The sequence below is a fragment of the Oryzias melastigma genome, linkage group LG10, assembly GCF_002922805.2.
Source record: "Oryzias melastigma strain HK-1 linkage group LG10, ASM292280v2, whole genome shotgun sequence".
NCBI lineage: Eukaryota > Metazoa > Chordata > Actinopteri > Beloniformes > Adrianichthyidae > Oryzias > Oryzias melastigma.
In genome coordinates this window covers 6,570,427-6,591,905 of record NC_050521.1, presented here as the reverse complement: position 1 = coordinate 6,591,905, position 21,479 = coordinate 6,570,427, and the positions used below count along the sequence as shown (strand labels likewise).

The 21,479-nt window shown below is 37.5% G+C and overlaps 1 protein-coding gene across 3 annotated transcripts in view; it reads left to right on the top strand.

The window, feature by feature from the left end:
- The window catches only part of enox2 (ecto-NOX disulfide-thiol exchanger 2), a 204,314-nt gene that overhangs the window by 96,541 nt on the left and 86,294 nt on the right, over positions 1–21,479 (top strand). The gene's annotated exons all lie outside the window — the stretch shown is intronic.

Sequence of the window (21,479 nt, the reverse complement as noted above, 5' to 3'; positions counted from 1 at the left end):
CAGGATGTTGAAAATGTTTAGTTTGGGCTTTGAAAGAGCATCACTGCTAATGCAGCGGTCTAAACAGCAAAGTTTGGATAAGAATATGAACCACATAGACACCGCTAAATAGAAATAACTTTGAAATTTGAAGTTTGGCAACAAAAAAAAGGAAAAAATTCAATTTGTAATCAAATAGTTAGTTAGTTTTAGTTGTTTATTTTTTTCTAGCAATTAAGGATGACATAGAATTTAAGCAAAAACAAATTTACATTAAATACCGATTCATTTAAGGCTTGAAAAGTAGTGGGAGGAAAAAAACGTATTTAAACCCACCCCTATCATACATAAAACAATCCAAACAAATTACATTTTTGGCTTCCTGCTTGTACAAAATAATAAACATGTCAGGAAAGAAAAGTACCAAGTTCATTAAAAATAGTCAGGCCTTTCTTTGGAGGTACATAGAGGGTGTGTTGCAAGACTGGCTGTCGTGAGCAATAATGTACCTGGCAACTAGTTGAATTATTTAATTTTTGTTCTGTTGTTTACAACAATTTTGCACTAAGTAGTGGCACTTCTGTTCATGTTAACTTTTGTTACACTAAAATGTGTATTATTTGTTGCACAAAATAAGACACAAGAGGTTTGTTATAATTGTGTTCTAGCTAAAAATAAATGGGGACATACTTTCCTTTTCCTTCTATATATTGTAAGTTATTAAAGATGATTTTTTTTCCAATTATCGCAATATTGTGATAGCATCAATATCATGAGCCATGTATTGTATTGTATCGTGAGGGACCCAGTAATTCCCAGCCATAGTCTTGATTGTGTCAAATGATTATATCATGGGAAATACTCAATATTTTATGCATTTTGGGGTTGCTGAATTGTTATATATTTGCAATCTTTCATCATGCTTAGGATTGCTTCTGATTCGGTCCTGTGTTAGAAATGGTGAAAAGTTCCTATTTGTACAGTCATGTAATTAGTGTGAAGGAACCAAAGAAACTGTGGAATAGTCAGCCTCTGCCCCTGCAGTGCCATCAAAGACTCTGGTCTATTTGATCACACAGTAAAGAAGAAACTTTCTGAAGTGAGGAGGAGTTGTTGAGAGGATGACTGTAACAACAGAGGACTTTCCAAACTCCAAAAAGGCAAAACTAATGATCCTGTCCCACAGAACCCTGACGAATACTGGGCTGAAGCGACTTCTCGTTTGTTGACACTGCAGAATTGTAGCACTTCAGCTTTCAATATGACTGGAACTTGTGAAGGCCAAAACACTTTGCTGGAGTCCAGACCTAAAAATGTCAATTTTTCAGAAACACCATTTAAAGGCTGGAAAGTGATTTAATTACTGTCACATTTAGAACATGTGGAAATCAATGGTGTTGTGCTCTACCATTTTACCTACAGACATATTTGTATAGATGTTTGAACTACAAAGATAGAAAATTAGAAACCTTTCCATATAGCACTTGAAACTACAGTGTTTTAATCCCATCAAGGGGTTAGATCATTGCTAATTCATTTCTTTTCTTGGCATTTCTTAGCAACACCTGGATGCTGAAAACTAGCAAACTGACAAAACTTCCTGTTCACATCTGTTTGACGAGCGGCACTTGGCTCGTATTTCCCTAACGCTCTAGAAATCAGAAGTGTAGCTTTCCTTATGTAGGATTTCCATATGCTCCCAGCTGCTCTGACATGTTTGACAGCTGCTTTTTCAGCACTGAGGCTCGAGTAAACAAGAGAGCCGTTGTTGTACCATAGCAATAAAATATTTAACTGACTATTTTGTTTGACTTGTCCTGAGTTTGCCTTTAGTTATTGCTGTTTGCTTTGACTCCCCAAAGGATGAACAGGTTGCTAAACAAAAGGAGATGTTTGTTTATTGGCTTCTTTGTCTGAATTAAACTATCATGAGTATCAATCAGGTACTAGTTAAAATTGACACAGACACTCATGTAGGAATGTTTAAAGGCTTATTTTGTTTTTTCTTGGTAATGTTCCACATGAAAACCCAATTTTGCATTTATGCAGACATTTATTGCAATATCACAAAATTCACATTTTGGATCATGTCACAGTTTTAGAGTCACTGTTCGGATCATTTTTCGCATCAGTGGAATGGACCAAAAATTGCAAAATATCTAGATCAAAGCTAAAAATAGATGTTTTTTTAAAAGTTTTGCAACATATATTTTTAATAGGCCATAAATAAAGTACTTCAAAATACAAACACGCATATATATATATATAAAGTGCTCATCGAGACCTATTTTTAAAAACTAAACACTGATAACATCTTTGATTTCACTAATATTATTATACATAAAAAAAAAAATACTGAAAATGTTCATGTAAGCAAAAGTCTATCATTGGGCACTGTCAATTGATGTAGTTAACACAAAAACAAAAGGACTTTTGATCAGGACAGATTAGTCTTTTTTTTATCAGTAAATATAACTTTTGAGCTTCTCCAGGTTGGATCAAATTTGAACACGACATTCTCCTGTGCTTCTTTCTTTAGTAAAAACTCAAATTTTTCCAGATTTCTCTTCCCTCTGAACTAACCCGATGTTTGTTCTTCTGCCTTATTTGTGTGAAGTGCCTGCGTTCATGTACATATGTGGGGGCTTCCCTTTGAAACGGTCCATAATAAGTGGAGCCTGAGGGCAGCCGGCTCATGCAAGGATTTTTCCCCTCTGTGTTTTTATCAGTTTTAACACACAGCCAGAGATGGCCATTTCCCCTTAAGTCATGCTGTGTTTAAGCTGCAGGCGGTGAAGAGAATGAGATTTGAAATAATGGTTATTTTTTATTATTTTTTTTGTCATTGGGGAGCAGAATGAATATAAATGTCAGTTTACTAGCGAGAGCACAAGATTGATTTCTTTCTATCACGCTGGCTGTGTTGGTGTAACGCTAATGGCAGTCTGTACTTGTGGTTCTAAAAACAAAATTAAGTGTGATTTATAGTTTAAAGCAGCCTAGAAAATGGAAACATGCAATGTCAAATTGAAAAAAGTTTTATTTTAAATGTGAAATTTAAATTTTTTCCTTTAAAAACAAAAAAGTTGTAAAAAGTTATTTGTATCGAACGCTTGTGCTTATTTGTTAGCTCTGACACTTGGTGGAGAGGGGGTTTTCTGCAGCTGGGGAGGTCCTGTCAACTTCAGTAATGAGGTGTTTTTACCCACTGCACACACTGCCTCCGCTTGCAGCACTTTTTAGCTAACGTCTAGCACCTGAAAACACTTGCCGTGCAGCCATAACACATGAACACCACTCAAGGCCATCCATCATCTGTCTTGCATACTACTTTCATTAACAGAAATCTCTTTGAAGTGTCATGTTCCCCTGTTACATGGTGGCTGGACTCAAGAAACAAATAAATAAATAAATTATTAAAAGAAATAAAAAAGATCAGAAAAACAGATTTACTTTCAAACCTAAGGCCCTATGTATGGATTTATCCGAAACATTTCGAAAACCAGCCCTCATGCTCATGAAAATCAATGAAATCTAAGCACAAATGCCAGCTTGCAGGCATTGTTTTAGCCAATAAAGGAATTGAACTCTCACGTATCAAATCTTTTATGCATTAACCTTTTAGTGAGAGTTAAAAGAGAAGAAGGAAAGAAAAAGCCATCGATTCAGGAGGCAAAAGGTTAATGTCATGCGGCCGGGGAAAATACAAAAACACGTGTTGGTAGTTTGTTGCAATACTTCCCAGACATCTGCTCTGGCACAATGACCACAAGCAGTCATCCTTGCAGGAAATTGTTTGAAAAAAAATTTTTAATTTCCAACATTCTTTTTTGCCTTTACATTCAAAATAAAGATCTAACTGGTCAAAAGTGGCAAATTGTGTGAAGGTACGTACACACCACATTTGACGCGTGTTCAAGAATGTGCTTTTGGTTAGGGCTGGGTTGATAAAATGATTCAACGATTTGAATTGATTTAAGCTGAACAGATCAATAATCGATTCATAAATATATAAATCAATTTAGCACATAAAGCTAAAGTCCTCTAGCTTGATGCTAACGTTTAATGGAATTTCCCATAGGACGGCTAATGCTAACGCTTGGTCGACCTAAACAGAAATTACTGACTAAATAAACATATTTATTTACTGGTACTCAAAGGCGAGATTTTTACAAACTCTTTTACGGAAATATTTTTTAAAGTAACAATTTTTTATCTAAAACAGTATTTTGCTCATATTGTCTTCTTCTGGAATAAGGTGTAATGCTATAGCGCGATCGCCACCTAGTGGCCAAACTGAAACGCCCTCCAGGAGAAGCAGAACGATGTTTACAATGTTAATGATCTGAACATTTTTGTTAGAACTTCTCTTTTTGAGCTACCATGTTACACTGAATCAGATTAAATTTACTCAAAACATTGAGTAGATTATTAAGATATTTCTTAACAAATGTGTGTAAATGTGCAAACTCAAAATTTAATTGAATTGGAGAATCGAAAGAATTGAAAAAAATCGGAATTGAATCAACTCAGGCTCCTGTGAATCGAATCGAATCGAATCGTTTCTGGAAATTATAATCGATACCCAGCCCTACTTTTGGCCCATGGTGTTCACAGTTAAAGCAGGGAGGAGTCTTCTTGCTCTTTCTCTACAGTTTACTAGTGTCCACCACCCACAGTTGGAAGAGGCATGGAGAGAAATGTCATAGCAGCACACCTCTCGCAAATCTTTTCTTTCACAGCTCTATTCCGACAAAGTATGAAAGACTTGGTGTTGTATAATTCTAGCCGGGCGCAAACCACAATGATCAAATTCTCCTCCATGGTCAATTTTCTAACAGTTGGCATTTCCAAGAGTAAAAGGGGGCGTCATACATTTATCACTACCTTATGTGAGTCCCTTACTGATCAAGGTTCAACCTGGTTTAACTTGCAACGCACATTCATTGGACACGTGTTTTGTACATAATGCCCCAAAACAGGAATAGAAACTGGTGTAGCTACTCACAAATGTGAGAGTTTTAAACGCAGATGCCAGAAATGCACTGTTACTTAGACTTTTTATTGGAAGTGGTCGCTTGAATGCACGTTGCAGCGGGGGTTGTGAACATAGCTTCACATGTGTGGCCAAAGCTGCTCATTTGTTTTCAGAACGCTCAAAAACTTTTTTTCTCAGAAATGCAATAAGTTTCTTGTTTTTGTTTGGCACCTGAGGCACAAGGTGCAGTTTTTATACCTGCAATTTTTCCAAAGTCCATGTGATGTAAAATTCATCATTTGCTCGTGTCTGCAACGGTATGCTCAGCCCAAAATAAGACATTACTCACCAAGTGAACACAGAAAAAGCAAAATAAAAGAAGGACAATTTCTCTTTAAACTGCAAGATGTGAGAATGTACTGATGCCAAAGCCTTAAATAAACTTTCGCCATGAATCTTTGAATTCAGCTGAAAGCTAAATTATTAAACACTGATGTATTGATGAGCTCAGACATGATTAATTCTGTTTTTGGTAGAAGCAGTTGCTATCCATCAAAGGCTGCTTGCACTACATACACTGGGCTTGTTTTTGGCATGAACACATTTTATTAGAGTTGAGTACGGTTTTGAAAAACAGCAGGGAAGAATTAAGTATGTAGCTTTATTTGCTAACTTAAGAAGACTCTTGGTGGTCTGGATTTAAAATAAAGTGCTGGCCTCCCCGATGTCAGGCTTTGTAATGCACAGACATTAGTTTCAGTCACTCTCTGTGATTAAATTTGAACTCACGACCTTCCAGTCTCAGGGCAGACACTCTACCACAAGGCCACTGAGCTCATTGCTCACAGCATGAACATTTTCACTCTATAGATTCCTGGACCGGTCCATTACATTGCTATTTCTTGATGATCACCTGTGTGTCCTGTTCAAGTTTGCCCATTTTTTTGCCCGTAGACAATCCGTATCTAGCTGTTGGGGCAGTTGTGAAAAAGGCATTACAGCTTTTTTCCTGTAGATAATGCAACACAGATACTAAAAGTTCAAGTCAAGTCAAGCTCTGTGTGTTAAAAGTAAAAACTTCTTTTTCCTTTTGTTTTTAAAATGTTTGCTTTCTGCACAGCACCTTCTTTGTAAAGTTGCAAACAAAAGCCATAAATGATGTCTGTTAGCCACGACTGGCGCCTCGGAAAGTAAATAATGCAAAGAGTCACTTCAACCATCATTGACAACAATCCACTCATATGTGTGACTCATTGTTTTGTAGAGGAGGATTTGTATAAGCAAGTGCTCTAAGGTTATTTGCGCATGTTGAGGTTAGAGATCTGCTGCTGGATGAAAGGCCTTGTGATGCTGACAGAACAAAGTCACCGGAGGTTTGAAGTGAGATCAGGCAAAAATTGGCTAGGAATAAAAGTTTCATTGTGGAGGTGGCAACTGCGTGCTTCTGAAGTGTTTATTGGAGTATGCGTGTTTAAACTTGAGGACAGAATAACAACTGAATTGCATGACAAACCGCGAAAGGTCCCACCCCCTCTTGCTCATCCAGGATTCCTCTCTGTGTTACAACATAAAGGTTCAATTGTCTGGACTGCTGTTCTGGGAGAGATAAGGACTGCACAATTCTGATGTGTGTTCGCTGCATGCGGCTGCTAAAATCCTAGAAAACCGCCTTTGATGCAGCTCAATGTGGAGATGCGTAACTCTATTATCTAGGTTTCCCTTTTTGGTTATCATCAAGTTAGAGATGAAGTTGGAATATGATTTTTTTTTATTTGTGCTATGTTGCTTCTTGCCAGTTTTCTTTACGCTGCAGTGATCAGGGACTTAGTGCCACTTCACCTTGTCTCGCAATCCCTACAAATGCGAGATCTAAATAATTCAGAGCCAGAAGGCACTGTGCTGTGCTGTGGTGTATCTGTGGTCTCAAGCTGGAGCTAATGGCAAAGATATAAGTGCGCCTCAAGCTCTGAAAAGATGCAGTTACTCTTCATTTTATCCAATTTCCCACATAATCAAAGTGGAGATTTGGGTCACTAACTTTTTTTCTACTTTCATCGTTTGTGAGTGTTTTCTCCTTTTAGATAATCTGTTTGAATGTTTGGATTGTTTAAAGGTTGATTGGATTTAATAATCACACAACACCAATGGTTTACATGCATATATGTGCAAATTGACAATGTGCCATATAAGTGTCTACAAATAAATTGTAGAGGATGAATTTACCAGATTGTGTCTGTTTAAGGCCCAAATGGAATATTCAGTCCCCTGTGGATGTTTGCCTTCAATTATCTATAAAATGGGCGGTCCAGATGACTCCAACCACATATTGATGTGTGATTCCTTCCATGACAAATGTGGATAAAGGTGGACAGGATTTTATGTCTGCCATGGACATTAGTGATACCCAACATTTAATGAGGAAGTGGTACATTAGCTAACAGAAATGATGGATGTGTTTAGTTTTGTGAGATTTCTGTCTCTGTCTACACTATGTCATCTTTTTTTCTGGTTTGCATTCTTTTAAGAAACTTAAAAAGACGTTCAGAACCTGAAATTAAGATAAACAATATCAAAAAGACCTCTGTGGAGGAGGAGGAGGGTTGTAATCTTGTGCTTCCTCCGCATCTCGGCCCTCCAACCCCCATCGTCACTTAGCTGAAATAAAATCTGCCATTTCCTCCTGAGTGCATGTTCTTGCACAGACGAAGCCGATCCAAGATTCAAGGGCTCAGATGGTTCAATTACAAATGTAAGAGCTATTGAGAGGTTTTATCTCAGTAGTGTTTTTCATAAAGCTTCCAGTGACTCTCACATCTCTACACATCTGAGGCGGCCTTGAAACAATAAAGAATGAGCACTTCCTCTGATAGGTTTGGTTGCAGCATGAATTATTTATCATGTTGAGGTGGATCAGCTTTGCTTCTACTACTAATGAAGCCGAATTTGGTTTTAACAAACCTCAGTGCTATTTTAAAGGCGTTTCATTCTTTAATTTTTAAGGAAGTTGGAGACGCGTTTATGAGACAAATGTAGCCAAAACAAGAAGGAAGGGACTTTTTCGGAAGCTTGGTCAGCCGTGACATGAGAATCTTTTGAGAAGAATTTTCCTGTGTTTCTCGGCTCAGAGCACTATATTCATCACAGCCGCCCTGCAGCCCTCCTCTTCTATCAACACTTCTCCCTCCTCTTCTCCTTCAAACCCCCGAGCAGGGTTAACTGATCCACACCAGCTGCCTCTCTCTGCCTGACATTAGAGCTGTGTAATGAGCATGTCCTTTGTCTCTCCTCCTCATAATTACCTTGCCACCTACTGGATGGCCAAGACAGGTTGATGCACATGTCAGGTTTTCAGGAAAGATCTAATGATGACTAGTTGATTAAAACTCACCATCTCGTCCATCGAGGTGCTTTGAGGTATTTCTAGTTCAGCCCCACCAATAGTGTGGTTTTATCATTGGAGTGTGAGCTTCAATCAATCCTGAAAAGCTTCATTCTAATTTTACAGCCATCGATCTTCCAATCGTTTCGGCTCTAGCATGTTTGACCTCACATCAGCAGCAGATGAATTGCTATTTTCTCCATTTTGCCAGGTGGTGTAGCAGTAACATTGTGTACTCTGTCATCTCCGCTGCTAACTAGTTAGCCTGTAGAGATGAACATGTACAGTGAAGCACCACCGTCCCATTCATTATTAAAGCCTGATTTTATATCATTGCACATACAACGGGGAGAGTGGTTGTCGCTGTCAGAGCGTTGCAGCAGTGCTCATATTTATATCAGGTGCAGGCAGAGGAGCGTCGGAGAGCAAACAGAGAAAGGGGTGTTACATTTTGATGGATGATATAAACTGTACAACGCTGGGAGACGATGGATGCTGCACTCTGGTCATGGAGTCTGACTCTTGATAAAACGCAACACAGGAATAAAACTTTGCCAACACACTTTTTTTGTCTTGTAAACATAAATATAAACTGCTATACAATGCATAAATAATCAAGATGGATGTGTCAGTCTACTGCTGCTTGGTTAACCAAAAGATTGCTGATTTGAAACAGTTCCTCCAATCCATTTCTGAGCCCACTTTGTGATGTTTGAACTTCCTGTTCTTTAATGATGTACTATTTCATTTCATTTTGAGACACCTAAAAAACAAACAAAAAAAAAACATAAGTTTGAGACAGATGTGGTTCAGTTTGAACCACATTTGGGAGTATTTCTACCAAACTCAATTCAATTCACAGAATTAAAACTTTGATTTGATTTCGTGTTGACCAGGGCTATGTCTGAATTCCCGCCCTAATCTCCACTACTTAAAAAACTATATAGCGTGGGACTATATAGTGCCCTGGATTTTAAAAGCAATCACACCATGCTCACTATTTTTCTTTCATTTTTCTAAATTGTGGATACGACGTCACCAACTTCACAAAGTGAAAATTGAATCAATGCAAACTTTTCACAACATCTATTTGTGACTCGTTTTTTTTTTTTTTTCCTCCTCTAACAGTAATGCATTGTGGTCTATATTTGCTAATGTAGTGAGCATCGATGTACGCTAGTTATTCACAGAGACTTCCGGGAAATTTCTAGTGCACTCGATTTTTGAATCATTCGGACAGCACCACAAAATGGTCAACGCACTACATCACGTGTCAAAGTCAATTCCCAATACATCCGACCCTCCAGATCATTTTAATTTGTTGTTATTAATCACCCGATTTGATCTTTTATTTCAGGCTTTGTTTTGTTTCGGCAGCATGTTCATATTTGTATAATTTTTACAGGATATATTTTTGGAGATCAAAATTTTTTGCGTTATTTATAAGTGTAATTTTTCACATAAAAGGATGTAAAAGTAACATTTTAACTTTTAGTTTATTATTTTCACAAAATATATTTTTACGGAGAATAAAATATTACAAAATATTTAAGGTTTAGGGATGATTTATTCTGGAATAATATTCCGGCCTGTTTTTATTCATATTTAAGTTAAAAAGTTACATTTTTAAAGTTAAAAAAAAAAAATTTGTTTGTTTAAAAAAGTGTTCATCCAGTTCGGCACGCGACTTAAAATGTGTTTTGGATTTGGACACCCCTGCACTATATAGTAAGTTGGGAAGGAATTCAAACATATCTCGAGACTCAATATAACATCGGTTTATCAAGTTTCCTTTCCAAGGCAAATACTTTTGGTCAAGAAAAGGTGTTTTCATTTCAATAATAAAATAAAAGATAACTGAAAAGTTTTTTTCTTTTTTGGCCCAAATATTCCTCAAAACAAAAATCTGTAGGTGAAGCATCATGCTGCTGTGACACATAAATCCTTAATCGTAGCAGCCCATATGGGTGAATACAGGTGTCCCGTAGTGGTTTGTCATTTTTTTGCCTTTATAAAACGCTTGGTGGGCTCATAGTGAATAAATATTTGTGCACTTTTTATTTTTCAGGCACCGTGAGGTGGTAATAAACATTTATACAACATGTAAGGTTAAGTAAGGTTAGGTGTAGGTGTGTCGTACAGGAGTCCTACTTGCCGGTACATCCCATTCCTGCAACATTCACACGTGGGTGATGCCGTTACCTGTACATCATAAGTGCGTTTTATTTACATTAGCTTAACAAATACTTTACAATACATTTACCATAAATTCAGTTTTTATTATGTCGCTGGAAGTGACCATTCAAGTCTCAAGGGGACTGCAAGACACACCTGTTCTCCCTTTAGGATGCAGCCACGCCTTTCTATGACCCTCATGCCTCGTTTCCACTGAGTGGTCCAGACCGGACTGGACTTTTTGGTGTTTCCATTACAAAATTCACCCATTAAGCAGCACCGACCGGTACCATTTCTGGTCCCTAATGGGTCATAGGTCCATAAAAATGGAATGGACCTGTCGAGGCAGAGCTTCTGTCATCACACGATGTAACCCATTGATTGGCGGAAAGGTTTTACGACATCAGGAAGTGTAAGACAACAAACATTACTGTCAGGATATAGATTTTTACTTTTATCGCAAAAACAATATACCACAATAAGGTATATTTTTAGTTATTCTCTGAAAAAAAAGACAAAAATGTAATTACATATTTTTCCCTGACTTTATTTTTTCCAGTAACGTGTAACTAAATAGTTACAAATGAGAAGCAGTTTAAAGTTTCTTAGTAGGAAACCACATTTTTGCACAAACGTTCAGCAATAAAAATAAACAAATAATAATAATGGAAACTTTTCTATCGCCCACACAATATGTATCATCATGTCGCCCAGCACTATATTTAAAGATGAAAAGTAAAACTCAAAGAAAAAAACAACTTGAATTTCTCATGAGTTTATATCTTTAACATCTCAGCTCCGCCCACCTGTCCACCTTGCTGTTACCAGCCTCTTCTCTATGGAGCGAAATCCTGACAGCAGAGTGTTGCTCGCAGTTAGAAATCGTTCAGATAATCATGCGGCAGATAACACACAACAACTTTAAGTGTTAAGTAGATGTGTGCAGCAAACACGGGCATTCACACAATCTTGTTGTCTGTCATTGTTGCTGTGAATGCAGCGTTGTTACACAGCAAAGTGTCACTGGGTTTTGTGTTTGTTGGTTGTGCACTGTCGTGGGAAAATTACGTTTTGGATCTTTGTAAAGAATTGGTATTGATGATAGAACCAAAGTGAGTCAATCCAAGATTATTTTTGAATAGTAAAGCCCTAAAGCAAGGAGTTTAGTTCATTGAATGTATATGAGAACTGGAGTGAGTGACCCCTCCTCCCTGGCATTCCAATCAAAAGTACCTGCTGGTTCCAGTATTCCAAAATCCCATAAACTTCCATAGAGAACTAAACAGCTATTATTCAGTCATCATAGTTGTCAAAATAATAGTTTTTGCTCTAAAAGATTTTTTTTAAATGTAGATATTGATTATAATTTCCAGAAACAATTTCCATTCGATTCACAAAAGCCTGAATGCATTCAATTCGGATTTTGAGATTGTTATTAGCATACAGTGTTACATTAGACCCCAAATGGTTACTTTAAAAATATTTCATTAAAAGAGTTTGTAAAATTCATGCCTGTGAGTTTATAAAGATGTTAATTTAGTCAGCAATGTATGTTTAAGTCGACCGAGCGTTAGCATTAGCCGTCCTATAGGGAAATCCCATTATACGTTAGCATCAAGCTAGAGGACTTTAGCTTTTTGTGCTAAATTGATCTATATTTTTATTAATCTATTATTAAACTGTTGGTACTGACGTCGTTTGGCTCCAACATGGTGGAGTCCATATCGTGAAATAACGGCTACTTAATTTTGTTGTAGCCAGAAGTAAGTCTATGAGGTAATTTAGCTGAACCATATTCATAAAGAAAAAATCATATACAAAAATACAAGGTTGTGCACTATTTTGTCTTTATGAATACAACTTTTTCCTTTATTAATATGTTTCTTTTTGACAGCTATCTTACCTCATGTAAGTTATTTTCTATGGATGATGTCAAACTCACTCGGTCCAGTTCTCTTTTACAGTCAGTGGTTTGGTTCATCTTGTGTAGAAGGTAAAGCCGCTGAGTGCTGCTGTACGATGCTGATGACAGCGACTTTTCTTTTCTTGTAGCCAGCCCCTTCACTCCCCCCCCGCTCACAGCAGCTCCCCCTCAGGTGTTGGCTCTGTTTGAGGAGGGCTAATGAGTTTCATCTTAAGTCAGCACACCAGATGATTAGGGTTATTAAATTCCCAACTTTGTTATTATCGCATTGACCCGGACAGTGAGTGAGACATTTGTAAAGCTTACCGCGAGGAAAGCTAATTATTTCTTGTAACACCATTATACCTAATCTCTCCTGTGCTTTTTTTACAATCTGTCCACTAACCCACATTATATTGGATTGCACATTGTTCTTTTTTTTTTTTTTTTTTTTTAGGTGTTGTTTTTCCTTCCAGGTTTCTGTTTACCTCTAAAGTGCTATGATTCACTTTCACTCTGACAAAAGATAGCTGCGTAGTGTTAGATGAGCTCAAAATGAGCTTTAATCTTCAGGAACTTTTTTTTTATATTTACTTTTGGCAGAGATAAGATATGTTTGGAAATTTCCGCCTGTGGATTTGTGTCGTGGAGGGATCAAGCGTACATTTTTTTTTTTTTTTTAAGATCACAAGCAAAAACAGCTTTTAATCCGAAAATATCCTGAAATAACTTTTGGATGAGAACCTATCTGGAGCAGATTTGCAAAAGAGTAAGCCGAAGTGGCTCTGACTGAATTGTAAAGAGGGCGTTCAGCAGCACTGCAGCACACCGAGGCCCTGACTGCTTACCTTGCTTCATTACAGAATATCATAGAGGGAAGCTTAAATATCAGGGGGTCTGAAGGTAACCTTCTTCCTGACTACACAGTGGAAATTTGTATTAACGAGCTGCAGGAAGTGTGTCTGCTGCTCTGCTGGTGTCCTCAACCAGAGGAATAAAAGCATTTCCCAGGAATCTGTCTGTCACAAGTTGACAGTTTCTGCTTTTAAAGCTGTTCCTTGTCAACACTGAGTGAAGATAAAGCACCGGGAGTTACTGCACTGATCCCCGGCTGTACAGAATTAGCCGGGAAAGCTATGATTCATTTATTTATTTAGAGCTCCCTGAGCCCGTGGTGGTCACCGCCTGATTGAATCCTGTCTGCGGTTGCTAAAACCGGCCTGTTCTGCCGCGGTTCTCCATTAAATTTCATGACCAGCCATCCAGCCGATGATGGCATGTGACAGAAATGTGCCCGTCTGACATTAAAGTGAATTTTTCATCATGCTAGCGAGGCTTTCATTTCAAGTTGTATATGTTGTTAGAATCACGACATCAATATGAATCCATTAACATGCAGATTAATCAATAATGGAAGCAGAATCTGCACAAAAGTGTAACCTATTATAAACATGGTTGGAAATTGCAAATTCCTTGACAGCATTTGGTAATTCTAAGTCTATATGAAGGATCAGATTAATACTATATAAGTAGATGGAGACAACCCACTGAAAAAAGTCTTCTTTTTATAAACTCTGCTTTAAACTGTCATTTTTTTATCTGGTTTTTGAATCATTTACAAACCTCTGAGACAGATGTTGTTTTTCTTAAAAATCCCATTTTTACAACAAACTTTCTGAAAGTTGATCCCGTGTGAGCAGCTAAATGTCTGCCTTTTAACGTCGTCTGTTTGCTTTTGTATTCACCGCAGACCCGCTCTCAGCCAAAGTGAAAAATTGAAGACTTTTGTGGATTTTTAGTCATGAGCTGTCACAAACCGACTCTGAGAAATATGACAGCCAGGAATCGAGGAGTCTTTTTCTGCAGGCGCGCTCTTTTGAGACGGTGATTTTCCTTGGGTTCTTCCCGTGACAGCGTTGCGCTGGCAGTTGTTACTCACACTCTCTTGAGGAGAGCTGCCAGGATGAAGAGGCGTGGCCAGATAAGGGCCATGCCAAGTTCACCGAGCTGTTGACATTTTCTTGCGGCGACTCCCGTGGCTCTAATTGGCTGGAGCTGATAAGGTTCCTGTGTTGTAATGGGCTGCTCCTGATAAGATGCTGTAACCTGCACTCGTCAGCAGCACGGGGAGGGAAGTGAGATATCATGGGGGGGTGAGACCAAATCAAAACCTGAATCAGGTCCTCAAGGGTTTGGTTTTTTTCTTTAGAAGGTAACTGAAATATATTTAGTCAGGGAGTTACTTAACATGACTCTTGTAATTCAGAGTGATAAAATGAAAACGTTTTATTGATGATTTATTCATGCTCTGCTAAAGCTGATGAAACAATACAAGGAAATAAAAGATTTAGCTTGTTTCTCCAAACCTAATGACTTGGGCTATGGTCACAGATACACGGGAGGGAGGCATCGGCAGAATCTTTAGATTTTGTATATAGCTGGACATGAGGAAGCTAAACAAAGTGTACTTTGTGTAGGCATTTCATTGGCGTCCTACAGGCACTTACCTATCATCTGCAGCATTTCACTGACAACTAGAGTGAGGCGTAGGGACAGCATCTGACAGCATCACCTGTACATCATAAGTGTCTGTGAATACTTGACAATAAACTTACCACACTAACGACAATGGAATGTTCAATTTTCATGCAGCTCCTGTCTACGACCTTCTCCAGGCCCAGATAACCCACAATCACTCCAGGTCCTTCTTCTCCAAATATCCAGACTATTTCTCAGCAAGAATCTCTTCATTGCATTTAACCACGTTGGCCAAAGAAAAGGCCATTGAAATATTCTGTTTTCTTTGAGAGAAAATTAAAACAAGTTCTCATCTGTTCACTGCTGTGAATTAGTCCTAAAAGCATCTGCTGAACTTTCTTGTGGTTGTCATGGTGACGGAGCCCCCTTTAAGTTACCAGAGCAACTACAAGAAGAGTTGGGAGAGAAACACCAGTTTTATATATATATATATATATATATATATATATATATATATATATATATATGTATATTATAAGACAGGAACTTATTGCATTAATAGTTTTAAAAGTGCTGTGGGTTTGTTGAAGACCTTTTTCTCCTGCTTTACCGATTGAAATGTCATTCTTAGGGCTGGACACATACATTTAGCAGATGAAGTAAATCTGCTGATGAAGATGTTTTTGCTCTTTTGTGTCCCTAGTCTCTGAAGTTTAGTAATTAATACACTCAGGACTCCTTACTCATTGAAGTATTTTTTTCTTTTCCTCTGTGCCCACCTTGAACTGCATCATTCTCTGGCGTCTGTATCATTTTTTTCTTTTTTTATTGATCTCATGGAAGTAATTATGCTTCTGTTTTTAGTTAATGGAATGCACAGAGAGCCTTGCCTTGCAGACTAACTGCTTGATGTGAAACTTGCTGCTCTCCCCAGAGCTTTCCCCTAATGGAGGGGTGCGTGGGCGTGCGTGAGAGAATTTGAGACCCGTGCATTTACCCACAACTGGTCCTGAGAGTCGGACAGGAAACCACGTCCACGTCAGCCTCCCAACCAAATAATTCGACAAAAAAGTTTGAAACCTGTGAAAACCCACTTTAGCGAGCTGCAAACCTTCAAGTAAAAGTAGATGAGTCTGTGGACATTTCATTTATTTTCTGGATGAAAAGTGCTGCGAGTTCTACTCTCTCTGCATCTCTTTGCTGCGGGCTTTCACCAGCTGTTTATTAACCATGACCATCCGAGATGTTTTTCTCCCCGAGCCAAGAATAATAGAACCATTCACGAACACCTGGAGCGCTGTAACAACGACAGAGTGACAGTCGTACAGTTTTTCCTTTATTTCTTGCAGGCCTGGCCTCTTGTTCTGACAGTTTAAGCTTCAAAGGAGACTGAGAACACAGTTAAAGCAGGACTCCGGGCTGTTTCTCCTCCTGCCAACGGTTGTCAAACTGTCCTTCAGGCGTCGGTAGACGCTGTCAATATGCGCCTCTTCTGCTAAACAAAGGTTCCACTTGGTAGTGAGTTCTTGTTAAACAACAGATTCCTTTCAGGGCTACAAACTAAATGCAAGCTGTCTGACAGCACAATTCAACTATCCAGTGTTGCTTGGAGCTGTAATATTGAACTGCTTCTTCCTTTAATAGGATATAAAGTACAACGGGGTGTAATTTGGCTGCCGAATGGGTTTATAGAACAATCTCTGCCTCTGGATTTCAGGAAAATCAGAAAAGTCTTTTTTCTTGGACCAAAAAAACATTAAACATTTAAAAAAAGTCAGATTAATAAAGAACAACTCCAATAATACAATTCTTTCTGGTGTCTTAAACATGTTATTGTGGCATTTTTCTGATGATGGAGTACACATTTATGAGAGAATTAAACTTAAAATTTCATTTTTGAGTATTTAAGTAAATGTGAATCAGGAGCGGATAACAAATTGCAGTTTGATAAAGCTTGTAGTCGTGATGTAGAAGATACACTGGGCGGGTCACAAGTCTCCGCTCTACTTCGATACATCCGCTTGTAGACTAATAAATCCATGAACGTCTTTGTTTTCCTCCCCTGAGCTAGAATCTGGCTCCAAACTTTACGACTGGATTACTCCAATATTACTCACCATTCTTGTTGCACCAGTATTCAAATTTGTTTAACTGTACGGAGAAAAAGGTGACAAAATGCTGTTTTTCTTTTTGTGAATCAGCTGGTCACGTAAGCAGCCTTTCTCTGTGACCAGATTCTCTTGACCACAAGAGCATGTAAGCAGAAGGATGTTGGGAAGTAGGGGCAGGCTTACTCCACACCAAGAGATCGCCTGCAACTTAGAGCTGAATTTCTAATAAATTTCTGCAGAAACTATTTCCAAGAAAATTACTTTTTTTTTTAAATTTTGATTTGGCTAAAAATGACATCGTATTTAAAAGACCACTGGAAATGATTTGAAGATAGATCAAAAGATAATTGAAGCGGGACCTAAAAAACATAGATTGATCAGTTTGGCTAAGATGTGGTGATTGATCGTTTAAAATGATTATTAAAGTTAATCTATCAATGCATGGATGAACGCCTCATCTGATTTTGCAATGACCTGCTCCAGTTGGCTTACATCTTCACTTCATCCGTTAGTTTCTCCTTTTTTTATTTTAATCTCTGCAAAAGAATGTCCTCCAATTTCGAGGATTTTTAATCTCAGCTGTTCTCAGGTGTTTGTGTCCCTCCATGAGCCGTGGAGCCTTCATAACTCATTTAGTGCTCCATCCTTTTTCTGCTGGAGATGTTATTTCTTCATCTTTCAACTTCAGCTTGTCATTCTGCCGACTGGATTGGCTTTGATTTCTCTCAGTCGATGACTTTTGCAGTTAAGCTTAAAGACACAAACGACGTGGGATGTACACGAATGTACTCGTGCCATCCTTTGCTGTTAAATGTACCACCAGGACATTTAATGACGGGTCCTAATTCAAGATCTGATAAGATTCGTTATTATCTGTTCACGTACAAGCTTTGCATCATGTTATCTTTGCACTCTGATTTTTTGAAGAGATTATTTTTCTTTTCCTGTTAAATACAACATTTAAAAACAATTGTATTTTTTTTTTTCTAAACTGATTTCAGTGCCTTTTCAAAGTAAACTAATTTAATGCATTATATATATTTTGTTAAATTATATTTTTTTATTTTAAAACAATAACCCTTCAAAACAAATAATCTGTTTATTCTTATCAGCAGGATCGTATTTTCTTTAGAACCATTTTTTATTGTGTGAACGCTTTACAGAAAAACCAACTAATCGACTATTAAATTAGTCGATATTAAGAAAAAACAAAAAAGTAAACAGACTATAATTCCCCCTTTTAGTGATTTTTCTTGATCCAAGTTCTTGTTTTCTCTGATGGAGCTCTGTCAAGAAAAATGCTTACAAGATTCAGTTGCTTACAAGCTAATTTCAGACTGTTCAATATAAACTGTCTAATCGTTTTTTTTATTCTTTCTCTCAAACCCTGATTAAAGTTTGCTCTAAATGCATGCAGGAATAAACATAGCTCATCGGGTAGCTTGTTTTGAATCACTCAGCTATCACTAATTGTTTGCTCAGGTCCCGCAGGACTCAATCAAAGTTTCATCTTTCCCTTCTCACAAGCCCAAATGATGAAATAGCCTCTTACATCTCTCCCACTAAGATTAATCTCCTGGTAATAGTCTGCTCCTTTACATCTTATTGACTGCTCACGAAAACTGGGCCTAATGATCTGACCACTTGGTATACTTAAAAAAAAAAAACAATCCTTTGCATTAATGGCTTTCCGTGGGTCGTCCTCCCCGTCCAGAACAGAAGAAAGCTTCAAGACTGTTTTCCTTTTTTGTGAAGTGCTTTGTGCTTCAAAATTATTGAAAAGCACTAAACAAATAGATACAATTTAAGTTTGTCTTCTGGTCAGTAATGAGATTTGTTGAACTACTTCAGTCTATTTTTTTTTTTTTTTTTGTTATTGTTCTTATTCCAGTAATTTTAGCAAGAGTTCTACTGGGTCAATTTAGGATCAGCATAAAAAGACATTTGAGAAAATTGAAAATTTAAGCTTTTAAATTTGAAAACACACATTGTAGACTTAAAGAAAACATTGAAAATTTGAAAAAATAGTGACTAGTATAAAAAACTGGAAACCTAAAAACTGTTATTTTCAAAAAAATCTACTCTTTTGTCTTGTCTACTTTAATTTTTTTTTCATTTCTTTCTTCTTTTAGTCCTCATTGTGTAGTTTCTAGAGGTGGGAATCTTGAGGGACCTCAGGATTTGAGTCAATTACGATTCAGGAAGCAACGATTCAATTATGAAACGATTCGATTGAAACAATCATCAATGGATCCCAGATCTGCATTTTAGAAATGTTTCTTTTTTCTACAAAACACTAGACCAATATGACTTACTTTTCTCCATCAAAGTGTAAATTGAAGACAAGATCAGTAAACTTGTTTAACTTTTGAGAACATAAAATGCCAATGGGCTCAAAGCCCCACACCCACATAAAATAAGGGCAAATTTCAAAAGTAGAATTTCTAAATTGAAACAATAAGTTGAGTACTGAAAGTAAAAAAGAGAAAAATGTAAAAACAAAAACTGAAAATACAAAACAACAGCTGTTACAATTATAAAGTTTTTTTCATTTTTAACAGTTTTGGGTTTATAGTTTTTTATTTTATTTTTTTTAATATTGGTTTCAAATTTTCAATTATTTCTTCCAGTTTTTATCTCATATTTCAAATAAAGTGTTTTCAAATTTACGGTTTAATTTTTCAAATTTTCAACATTTTCTTCAAGTTTCCGTGAGTACTAGTTTAGAGATTAAAACAGTTTTTTAAATTCAAATTTAGAATGTCTATTTTTCAAATTTACATTTTGCTCTTTTATTCTCTTTGATCTGATCCTGATTTGACCCCATAGAGCTCCTACACAGACGCACATTGAAACTCTACCTCCATCTTTAGGACTCCCAGATCTGCTGCAGGTTTTCTTGGAGAAAAAGCATGATAAGCAAAGATCAACGTTTGTCTAATTGAAATAATGACTTACTTTAAAAGAGGAATTTATGTGAAGTCCACCCACATAAATGCATTTCATAAGGTTCTATTCAGGTCAATCAAAGTGATCAAAACCCAACTATAAACTAATAAGACAGCTTGTATTTTCTTTCTTCTTCACAGCCAGACCATGATCAAACTTTTTAAATGTGTCTTTGCTTCACCTCCAGGCAGGCGGTGGATTTTCATTATTGATTTCCTGACCAAACATGAGCTTTTACAGACTTGTGAAACACATAGGACAGCACAGCCTGAAATAACTTTGCATCAGCATCACCTCAGATGAAAATTCTTTAGTTGTGTGCTTTTTTTTTTTATTACTTTTTCATTTTTTATCCGTCTTTCCGCCCCCACATATCAGGATAATCTGCTCTGGTCTGTCACCTCTCTGGGCCTGATAAGGTTTGGAAGAGTCACGCTCCCATTGTGGAGCAGATGTTCCTCCTTGACTGCGTCGACACAAAGCCACAGGCCTGTGCTCCCCATGGGAGAAAATAGCTCCTAATAAGGCAACAGAAATTTGACTTACTTTACCCAATCTGCCCACCAGGAAAAAGCGTCAGTCTTTGACGTGAATACGGATTTCCGCGGTGTGTCATTTGCTCTTTTCCTGTCTTGCTAGCTGTCATTTATGAGTAGACCCCAATGAGCAGAAAATGCTCTTTGCTTCTCAAAGGACTCTGATTATTATGTGTGTTTTAAAAAAAAAAAGACACGGCTGCAGAGTTTTGAACTCGGAAATGAAAGTCAGATGATGAATTCAAATGAAGCTTTTATCTGCGCCTGCTGAACAAAGCTTGTCGGAGTCATGACCTGCAGGTTAGAGTTTGTTGATTTTATTATGCCAGCAGTATTATCCGGTCTCCCTTTGTGCGGCTGTTACGCCGGGATAAGAGTGATTTTATCATTTTCGTGTGGAAACCAGGGCAGCTTTTTTGATCCCAGGACTCAACAGTGATGATTGCAGGTCGGCCCTGCACCACCTGTGTACTGCCAGGCAAAATGGCTAAACCGTGCGCATCAAAATCCCATTTCCAGTCATGTTTATGGGTCAGGACATGATCAGCAATCAGTGTATTGTTGTGATGGTGATAAAAGGGAGAATTAACTATTTGTAGAAAAATAAAATGAAATCACTGACCTAACATTCAATCTGCTCAGTAGGATTTAGTTATCCAGGAAATTTAAAGTGATTGTCTCTGATCAGGGCTGGTGTACACTGAAAAAAGGGGAAAAGTGGGGTTGTTCAATTTACAAGTATTAAACATGTGTCTAAAACATGATCAAGTCATGTTTACCTTCCAAACATATTCCAATCTTGTAGATCACACTTAATTTCTGGCAATATGACATTTACATATTTAAATCATCTTGATAAAACATGAAATAATCATTGTTTCGCTCTTTGCCCCTTAATTTTAATTATGTAAACCCCGTCTGCCGAGGAGCAAGTTGCCCCTTAATTTTAAATATGTAAACCCCGTCTGCCGAGGAGCAAGTTGCCCCTTAA